This window comes from Geotrypetes seraphini, chromosome 8 (genome assembly GCF_902459505.1).
Source record: "Geotrypetes seraphini chromosome 8, aGeoSer1.1, whole genome shotgun sequence".
Taxonomy (NCBI): domain Eukaryota; kingdom Metazoa; phylum Chordata; class Amphibia; order Gymnophiona; family Dermophiidae; genus Geotrypetes; species Geotrypetes seraphini.
The window spans coordinates 81,142,476-81,153,500 of record NC_047091.1 but is presented as its reverse complement, the minus strand read 5'-3'; the positions used below and the strand labels follow the sequence as shown (position 1 = coordinate 81,153,500).

Below are 11,025 nucleotides of genomic sequence, written 5' to 3'. Positions count from 1 at the left end.
CTCTATTTGCCATCATAGAGTTTTGGCATAAACGGCGACCAAACTTATCCATGGTACGACCTTCTCTACCTGGAGGAACTGAAGCATAGATTTTGGAAGGATGTGCTTTCTTTAAAGAGGATTCTACTACCAGGGATTGATGAGATAGTTGAGACTTTTCATAACCTTTACATGGAACTGTTCGATAATGGGATTCCAATTTAGATGGAATGGCAGTGATGGAATAAGGAGTCTCCATATTACAAACAAAGGTTTGTTTCAGAACAGGAGTCATAGGTAATCTGAGGGACTCTTTCGGTGGATGAGGAAGCTCCATATCTGCTAAATATTCAGGAGTATATTTAGAATCTGAATGAAGATCCAGTTTGAGAGCTTGTCCCATATCAAAAATAAATTTGGCAAAAGAAATGGATTTGAAATCAGACGCTTCCTCAGGAGATACACTGCGAGATTTAGGAAGAGCTGAGTATGAGGGAGAAGCCTCTCTAGAATATGGTGAAAGTGGTTCTGAGTCTAGACGTAGAGTCACAGAAGAAGCTGCACTGTGAGGTGGAGTAAGAGAATGTTTTCTCTTCAGGCTCCTAGATGGAGAAGTACCAGGTGTACGTGGTACAGAATGAGTCGAGGTCTGTGGTGAACTGTCTCGACGGGGTGGCTTCGATGGTGGAGTCTTCGGTCGAGAAGGACTTCGAATCGATGAGCGGTGGTGTCGAGATCTGTGCTCCTGCTTCGAAGAATGAGGCAGAGAAGTCTCGGTATCCAATGCCGAAGACTCCCTCCGAAGCTTGGGAGCAATAGGTCTCGAATGCTTCGACTGGTGCTTCGGAGGAGGCGAGTCTGGAGAAGAATCAGACGAAGAAATTTTCTTCGGTGTCCTGGATCGGCCTCGAGATACTGGAAGCTCTGGTTGTGTGACAGGCTGATCAGTCCGAGGCAAGGTCGAGGACGGGACCAATTGAGCCACTAAGGAGGAAATCTGAGTGGCGAGTATAGATTTCAGCATGTCCTCCAGCATCGGCACCGAGACAGAAGATTCTGACCTCGTAGGTGCAGCAGTACGCTCCGAAGAGGGCGACCTCGAAGGTGAGTATTCCCTTATCTTGGAGGTACGCTTGGAAGATGGACGTACAGAGGAGTCTGGTGGCTTCTTGGGTACGGTACCTGAAAGAGAACCCGGAGACTTACCCCCCATAGAAGACTTCGCAGATGGCACCGTCTTCGAGGGAACCGAAGCAGGTAAGGTCGAGGCCTTCGAGACCGAAGCTCCAGCCGGAGCCTGGGTCGAAGCCTTCGAGACCGTAGTCGTCGATGTCGTCGGAGTCGAAGCCTTCGAGACCGGGGCAGCCGCCGAGGTCGAAGCAGAATCCGAAGGTTGCTCCATGTCTCCGAAAAGTTGAAAAAATTGAGCGCACCGGCGTCGAAAAGCCTGTGGAGTAAGAGTGAAACAACGGTGACAATGTTCTGGAGAATGAGTGGGACCCAGGCATTGTAGACAGCGGCAGTGGGGATCGGTGACCGAAATCACACGATTACACTGGCGACAACGTTTGAACCCGGTAAGAGGCAGGGACATGGAAAAAATAAAGTCCGTGTCGAACGAAAGGAGCAAATGGGCCTAGGCCCAAGGCTCACCGGCCGGACACGAAATCATAGAAACAATTGAAACTTTATTATTATTATTTTTTTTTTTAAGAAAAGAAAACGAAAAAGAAATAGGAGAGCACAGCGACCGAACTTAACTGAAAGAAAAGAAACAGCCGCGGTGAAGAGAAGGCAATGCTGCAGAGATGTAGAAAAACGTGTCTTCTTGTCTCCGCGGAATTAAACGAACTGAGGATCCTCTCAGGAGATGCGCCCCCTAGTTCGGGCGGGAAGGCACGCGCGTATGCGTGGTACAGTGCTCGAAAGTTCGAGATCTTCAAGCAAGTTTGCTTTCGAGGCTGTCCGCTGCGGGGCTCCGTCGGTGACGTCACCCATGTGTGGGAATATCTGCCTGCTTGTCCTGGGATAATCTTAAGTACCTTATCAAAAATACCAATTTATGCAAAGCAATTTACAAGTAAATCATGATCAACTGGATCAAATGCGGCTGACAGATCTAAAGAAACTGTAAGGATTATTTAGGTAGGGTGCAGTTGCCGAATGCTGTGTGGTTCGAGCATGCCGCGGGTTGTTCTGGACCAGAGGAGCAAATTTGAGAATGAAGAGTTCTTCAGGAAGTTGAACTGCTAGTGCGAGATAAAATACACAGGACTTAGGGACAGACCTCACGAAAAAAGACAAGCAAATGCTTGTAGAGATTGACAATCTGAAATTGCTTTTGTGGCCACAAGAACCAATCTATTTCTCCAGATCTTTCAAGTCAGCACCAACTCGGGAGTACACTATATGGATTTCAAAAGAGAGACTGGCAAGGTATACCTGAAAGCTCCTATGATTCTGAATGGTGTTTGTGTCATCTGGAAAGGCTGGATAGACATGCAGAGATTGGACAGCATGGGTTGCCTGGAGTTTGATGAGCGAGCACAGCAGGAGGATGCATTAGCACAACAAGCATTTGAGAAGGCTTGGCAAAGGAACCATGAATTTTAAGACAGAGGCAGGTCTCATCGTGAGGAAATAGAGAGAAGACATGACTCCAGTCCTGGATTCAACTTAGGAAGTTGTGATGACCTAAAACTACCTTAACCAATCAGCAGCAGCATAGATCTGCACATTATACATTGCTTAAAAATGGGTCAGGAAATGGTTGAGTGGAAGGCGACAGAGGGTAGTGATCAATGGAGATCGCTTTGAGGAAAGGGATGTTACTAGTGGTGTGTCTCAAGGTTCTGTTCTTGGGCCTTTTCTTTTTAACATTTTTATAAATGATATTACTGAAGGGTTGTCGGGTAAGATTTGCCTCTTTGCAGATAATACCAAAGTCTGCAATAGAGTAGACATGCCAGATGGTGTGAATAACATGAAGAAAGACCTGGTGAAGCTTGAAGAATGGTCTGAAATTTGGCAGCTAAAATTTAATGCTAAGAAATGCAAGGTCATGCATTTGGGCTGCAAAAACCTGAGGGAACGGTACAGTTTAGGGGGTGAAGAACTTATGTGCATGATTGAAGAGCTGGACTTGGGTCTGATTTTATGTGATGATCTTAAAGTGACCAAACAGGTTGAAAAGGTGATGGTGAAAGCTAGAAGGATGTTAAGGTTGCATAGGGAGAGGTATGGCCAGTAGGAAAAAGGAGGTATTGATGCCTCTGTATAAGACTCTGGTGAGACCTCATTTAGAATATTGTGTACAATTCTGGAGGCCGAACCTTCAAAAAGATATAAAAAGAATGGAGTTGGTCCAGAGGAAGGCTACTAAAATGGTGTGTGGTCTTCATGTTATCAATCTGTATACTTTGGAGGAAAGGTGGGAGAGAGGAGATATGATAGAGACATTTAAAAACCTGAAAAACCTGCATAATATAAATGTACACGAGTCGAGTCTCTTTCATTTGAAATGAAACTCTGCAATGAGAGGGCATAGGATGAAGATAAGAGGTGATAGGCTCCGGCGCAATCTGAGGAAATACTTTTTTACGGAGAGGGTGATCGATGTGTGGAATAGTCTCCTGGAAGAGGTGGTGGAAACAGAGACTGTGTCTGAAGTCAAAAGGGCCTGGGATAGGCACGTGGGATCTCTTGGAGAGAGGAAGAGATAACGGTTACTGCGGATGGGCAGACTAGATGGGCCATTTGGCCTTTATCTGCCGTCATGTTTCTATGTTCTGGCGGAAGAACGCCGCGAAGCAGCCTGTTTAGAGTGCTGCTAACGCTGCTCTTTGAAGGAAGGTATGTAGGTCGGCAGGGTTTGGCAGGGAGGGTTAGCAGAGGTTCGGCTGTGCTGCAGGGGTGGGGCTGCTCAAGGGTTCTGCTGCACAGAAGGGAGGGATAGAAGTTGGGCAAGGGTTTTGCTGCATGAGGGATGGGAGGGAGGAATAGAAAGTGGCGGAAGCTCTGATAAAAGACAGCATCGATGAACATTTTGAAAGAAATAAACTTCTGATAACAAGCCATTCTGCAAGGGGAGATCGTGCCTAACGAACTTATTGCACTTCTTCGAAGGAATTAACAAACGGATGGACAAAGGGGACCCCATAGACATCATATACAGTATTTAGATTTACAAAAAGCCTTTGACAAGGTACCCCATGAATGCCTACTTTGGAAACTGAAGAACCATGGGGTGGAAGGAGACGTACATAGATGGATCAGGAATTGGTTGGCGGGTAGGAAGCAGAGGGTAGGAGTGAAGGGCCACTACTCGGACTGGAGGAGTGTCACGAGTGGTGTTCCGCAGGGGTCGGTGCTCGGACCCCTGCTTTTCAATATATTTATAAATTATCTAGAAACAGGGACGAAGTGCGAAATAATAAAATTCGCAGACACCAAACTATTTAGTGGTGCTCAGACTAAAGAGGATTGCCAAAAATTACAAAGGGACCTGAACAAACTAGGGGAGTGGGCGACGAGAAGGCAGATGAAGTTCAATGTAGAGAAATACAAAGTATTGCATGTAGGAAGCAGAAACCCGAAGTACAGCTATACGATGGGAGGGATTTTATTGAGTGAGAGTACCCAAGAAAGGGACTTGGGCATAATGGTGGACAAGACAATGAAGCCGACGGCACAGTGTGCAGCGGCCACTAAGAGAGCGAATAGAATGCTAGGTATAATCAAGAGGGGTATTACAACCAGAATGAAAGAAGTTATCCTGCCGTTGTATCGGGAAATGGTGCGCCCACATCTGGAGTACTGCGTCCAACATTGGTCGCCATACCTTAAGAAGGATATGGCGATACTCGAGAGGGTTCAGAGGAGAGCGACACGTTTGATAAAAGGTATGGAAAACCTTTCATACACTGAGAGATTGGAGAAACTGGGGCTCTTTTCCCTGGAGAAGAGGAGATTTAGAGGGGATATGATAGAGACTTAAAAGTCATGAAGGGCATGGAGAAAGTGGAGAGGGACAGATTCTTCAAACTTTCGAAAACTACAAGAACCAAAGGGCATTTGGAAAAGTTGAAAGGGGACAGATTCAAAACCAATGCTAGAAAGTTTTTTTTCACCCAACGGGTGGTGGACACTTGGAATGAGCTTCCAGAGGGTGTGATAGGACAGAGTACGGTATTGGGGTTCAAGAAGGGATTGGACAATTTTCTGAAGGAAAAGGGGATAGAGGGGTATAGATAGAGGATTACTACACAGGTCCTGGACCTGTTGGGCCGCCACGTGAGCGGACTGCTGGGCACGATGGTCATCTGGTCTGACCCAGCAGAAGCACTGCTTATGTTCTTAAAGATGCTGCAGAGGGAAGACACAAGGGGATGGGTGAGAAGGGAGGAAAGATGCTGCACATATGTGGGTGAGAAAGGAAAGAGGAAGATTTGGGGTGGAGGAGAAGAAGAGAGAGACGATCATTGTAAATGAAAAAAATAAGACCTAGTGTGTATTTTGGGCCCAAAAGTAAGACACTGTCTTATTTTGGGGGAAACACATTATATAGATAATTCAGAACTGACATAACCTTGGTTCCCATATTGTGCTCTTCTCCCAGGGAGAGCTGCCCCAGTCCCAGGGTCATCTTGAGTACCGAAAACCTTATGATTCATATAAAACCCCCAAAATAATAAGATATATTCTGAGCAGATCAGCATGACACCTTCTCAACTTGCTAGCAAAAGGAAAAACTGAAGGGCTGAGCACTGCCCATTGACTAAGGAGGAAGAGTTGTAGATGATACTTTCTGTAAAACTTGGGGAAAGAACCGTTTGTCAAGACTATTGTACCCTTTGCACAAGAAGGTGGATTACCAGTATTATCTGGAAATCAAGTGCTAGAACAAAGAGTCAGACATGCAGGAAGCTATTGATTTATAAATACTATGAGAACTATTGCTTTACAAATACTTTCTACTCTGAGCTCTTTTGAAAAAATGATCTACGGCAACATTTAAACTTAAGAATAAAGCACCACTCTACATTATTACATGTACTGCAATCAGGTGTTACAAGCATTACAACACACACACACAAAAAAAAATCAGGCAGTTCCATACAACCATTACTCTATCCGAACCTCCACTGTTCTGCGTCATGAATATATCACAGTGTACGTGACGCTGAGGCTTTTACCCAACATCCCACGTGACATCATAGCAACGAACAGCCCCCGGGAAAAGCCGTTTAAACTGTTTGACGTCACAATAACCCTCCCAGCAACAGCCAGCGACCGCGCGCTCAGTCCCTAGAAACTGTGACGTCAACCACGGCCTCTACGAAGAACTCACCAATGTAAGCTCTACCTTCCTCAGCCATCAGGGTACAAGAACCGCAGTATCACGGGAGGAAAAGCAAGAAGGGAGCGGAAGGAGAAGAGGAAAAATCGGAGCTCGACACTACCCACAGCCGTCCTCCTGCGCGCGACAACTATACTGAGCATGCGCTAAGACAGCTAGCGCGCAAGCGCACAGCCTCACAACCTAGCAGCAACAGTACCGTGCCCACTAGAGTCACTACGCAATCGCACAACCTTCGAAGTACGGATCCCGAATCACTATTCAAGCTTACAACGTCAGAACAACTGGGCCCAGCTCATACTTGAGTTGATGCGCAGGCGCACAATGATTGAAACATAGGGAATAGGGAAACTACTACTACTAATTATTTCCAGACGTACGCAGCTCTGTACAGAGTCACAAAGAAGACAGTCCCTGCTCGAAAGAGCTTACAATCTAAGCAGACAAGACAAACAGGATGTCATTGATACAGTTAAAGGGAACAGTTAATCTGCTGGCTGGGTTGGTAGGTACTGTATATAGGTGGTAGGCATAAGATCATAGCACCGAGGGATGAGGTTTAGAGAGAGAAGAAGAGAGGTCCTAAGACAGAACCCTGGAGTTCGCCAACGGCTAGCAGGATAGTAGCAGAAGAGGACCCACCAACACATAAAGGTGCGATGGGAGAAATAGGAGACAAACCAGGATAGGACAGATTTGCGAAATCCAAGCAAGGACAGCGTATCAAGGAGTAAGCTGTGATTAAAATATGAGATTCACTGTCAGAAAAATAAGCAAATTCTCTAGAATCCCGGGGCAATAGTAGAAAAATATGTTATGTGTTGCATCTAACCTGTAATAAAAGTGATCAATACCAGAGCCCGGAAACTTCTTATTTTTCTTTGTGCACTTTGCAATTGTATTTGCATGTTGTTAGAGATAGAAGAGGCAAAGTAAGAAAAGGAACAGTGTTGCCAGTTCAGCTGTTTTGATGGTTACCACCCCCCCCCCCCTTACAAAACTGTAGTGCGGTTTTTAGCACTGGCCATGGCAGTAACAGTGTCAGATTCAGTGTCAGGATTGGCTGACCCATAACTTCCTCTCCAATGTCAGAATTGACGTCGGGAAGAAGGTTTGTGGGCCGGCGCCTGGATCTTACTTTGCTTTAGTTGCGGCGGTCGGCAGCAGCGGCGGCCTGGAGAGGGAGGGGGGTGTTTGAAGCGGCAGTAGGCAGCAGCAGCGGGGGCTGGTCCGGGGAGGTCAGTGCTGGAGGCAGGCAGGCTGGCTGGCTTTATCGCAGCAGAGAGGGAGGGAGGCTAGCTATCTTCAGGGGAGGGGGTGAACAAAGGCTGGAAGGCAGTGAGGGGGACATAGGAAGGAGCACCGGGGGCACTAAGGACATGGGAAGGAGCACCGGGGGCCCTAAGGACATGGGAAGGAGGCACTGAAGGCACTAAGGACATAGGAAGGGGCACTAAGAACATAGGAAGGAGCACTGGTGGCACTAAGGACATGGGAAGGAGGCACTGGGGCACTAAGGAAATAGGAAGGAGGCACTGGGGACACTAAGGACATAGGAAGGAAGGAGGGAGGGAATAGAAAGGGACAATTATTGTGCCTGAGTGCAGAAAGAAAGAAAGAAATGAAAGGATGCACAGTCAGAAGGAAACGCAACCAGAGATTCATGAAATCACCAGACAGCAAAGGTAGGAAAAATGATTTTATTTTCAATTTAGTGATCAAAATGTGTCAGTTTTGAGAATTTATATCTGCTGTCTATATTTTGCACTATATTTGTCTATTTTTCTATAGTTACTGCATTATCTTTGGGACAGTGCTGTGAACAAGGCTGCCCTGTGAACTTCTAAAAGCTAAGTTACTCAGCATTTCATAATCTGCTCTTTTCACTGTTTTTCAGCATTATATCTGCTTAATTTCTCTTCTCCTCCCTGTTTCTTATTTAAAAAAATTAAAAAACACAAAAAAATAAACCCTTGTCTTTCCTTTGTTAAATCGTATTTCCTCTTTCCCTTTTCCTTCATAGGAATAAGGGTAAGACTTATAGTTCCACCAACCCCAGGGACCACTTTTCATATATAGAGACCCAAATAATCAGGACTACTCAAATCAAGTCACTTCACAACCAATCAAGATGACCTTTATTCTATGCAATCACTATGGTGCTTTAATTCCAAGACATACTATTTGGAGGCTTAAGGCTTGCCCCATCTGTCTTCAACTTGCTAGTATTAAGGAGGAGCTCTGCAAACTTAAACAGGAATTGAATACAATTAAAGCAGCTTCCATCACTCCACAAAATCATACCAACTTACCACCTCTACCTCAAAGAATAAAACAGCCCAGGAATAAATGGGTCACAGTAGGCTCAGGAAGACTGCGACATGTAACACAGAAACATCCACCTTCACAAATATTACCTCTACAGAATTCCTTCGCTCCACTAGTGCACTGCGATACTCAAGAAAACAGAAGGGAGGTGGTACTGGAACCAATGAATGTAACTCAAGAGAACAAGCGCACCCTAAGCACAAATAAAAAAAGCCAAAAACAGAAAACTATTACTGGAGAAGGGCCGAGATTGTCTGGCAAAGTTACACGAGAAAATGGAGTGGATTCTGTGCCATTCACGGAGGAAAGTGTTTATGAGCAACTTGAAAAACTGAAGGTGGACAAGGCAATGGGACCAGATGGGATCCATCCCAGTATACTATGGGAGCTTAGAGAGGTTCTGGCAAGTTCTATTAAAGACTTGTTCAACAAATCTCTGGAGACGGGAGTGGTTCCTGGGGATTGGAGGAGAGCGGATGTGGTCCCTATTCACAAAAGTGGTCACAGGGATGAAGCAGGAAACTACAGGCCGGTGAGCCTCACTTCAGTTGTTGGAAAAATAATGGAAGTGTTGCTGAAAGAAAGAATAGTGTACTTCCTTGAATCTAATGGGTTACAGGATCCGAGGCAACATGGCTTTACAAAAGGTAAATCGTGCCAAACGAACCTGATTGAATTTTTTGATTGGGTGACCAGAGAGCTGGATCGAGGACATATGCTAGATGTAATTTACTTGGATTTCAGCAAAGCCTTTGATACAGTTCCTCATAGGAGGCTGTTGAACAAACTTGAAGGGCTGAAGTTAGGACCCAAAGTGGTGAACTGGGTCGGAAACTGGCTTTCGGACAGATGCCAGAGGGAGGTGGTTAATGGAAGTCGCTCGAAGGCAGGAAAGGTGAGTAGTGGGGTCCCTCAGGGTTCGGTGCAGGGGCCAATCCTGTTCAATATGTTTGTGAGTGACATTGCTGAAGGGTTAGAAGGAAAAGTGTGCCTTTTTGCAGATGATACCAAGATTTGTAACAGAGTAGACACCGAAGAGGGAGTGGAAAATATGAAAAAGGATCTGCAAAAGTTAGAGGAATGGTCTAATGCCTGGCAATTAAAATTAAATGCAAAGAAATGCAGAGTAATGCATTTGGGGATTAATAATAGGAAAGAACCGTATATGCTGGGAGGAGAGAAGCTGATATGCACGGACAGGGAGAGGGACCGTGGGGTGATAGTGTCCGAAGATCTAAAGGCGAAAAAACAGTGTGACAAGGCAGTGGCTGCTGCCAGAAGGATGCTGGGCTGTATAAAGAGAGGCGTAGTCAGTAGAAAGAAGAAGGTGTTGATGCCCCTGTACAGGTCATTGGTAAGGCCCCACTTGGAGTATTGTGTTCAGTTTTGGAGACCGTATCTGTGCGAAGGACGTAAGAAGACTTGAGGCGGTCCAGAGGAGACAGACGAAAATGATAGGAGGCTTGCGCCAGAAGACGTATGAGGAGAGACTGGAAGCCCTGAATATGTATACCCTAGAGGAAAGGAGAGACAGGGGAGATATGATTCAGACGTTCAAATACTTGAAGGGTATTAACGTAGAACAAAATCTTTTCCAGAGAAAGGAAAATGGTAAAACCAGAGGACATAATTTGAGGTTGAAGGGTGGTAGATTCAGGGGCAATGTTAGGAAATTCTACTTTACGGAGAGGGTAGTGGATGCCTGGAATGCGCTCCCGAGAGAGGTGGTGGAAAGTAAAACTGTGACTGAGTTCAAAGAAGCGTGGGATGAACACAAAGGATCTGAATCAGAAAATAAGATTAAATATTGAACTAGGCCAGTACTGGGCAGACTTGCACGGTCTGTGTCTGTATATGGCCGTTTGGTGGAGGTTGGGCTGGGGAGGGCTTCAATGGCTGGGAGGGTGTAGATGGGCTGGAGTAAGTCTTAACAGAGATTTCAGCAGTTGGAACCCAAGCACAGTACCAGGTAAAGCTTTGGATTCTTGCCCAGAAATAGCTAAGAAGAAGAAATTAAAAAATTTAAATTGAATCAGGTTGGGCAGACTGGATGGACCATTCGGGTCTTTATCTACCGTCATCTACTATGTTACTATGTTATGTTACTGAGGTGACATTGCATATTTTAAAGTCATCTGCCTTGACATCTTTGAATGAAGGGACACCATTCTGAAACAGGGCGAGATCAGCACACTGATTTCCTAGTCCCTGTGAAAGAATGCTGAATCATTCCCTCCCCCTTACCTGTCACAAATTAACCCTTATCTTAATTTAACTAGTCCTTATTTGGAAAGGATATCAGCTGACAGGCCTTGGATACTGCAGAGACTCAGGTTTTGTCTATGTGCAGAGTTGAGGAT

At 45.5% G+C, this 11,025-nt stretch overlaps 1 pseudogene; it reads left to right on the top strand.

Moving 5' to 3' along the window:
- Window positions 1–2,160: 2,160 nt before the first annotated feature.
- LOC117365466 lies at window positions 2,161–2,688 on the top strand (annotated as a pseudogene).
- The last annotated feature ends 8,337 nt before the right edge of the window (window positions 2,689–11,025 follow it).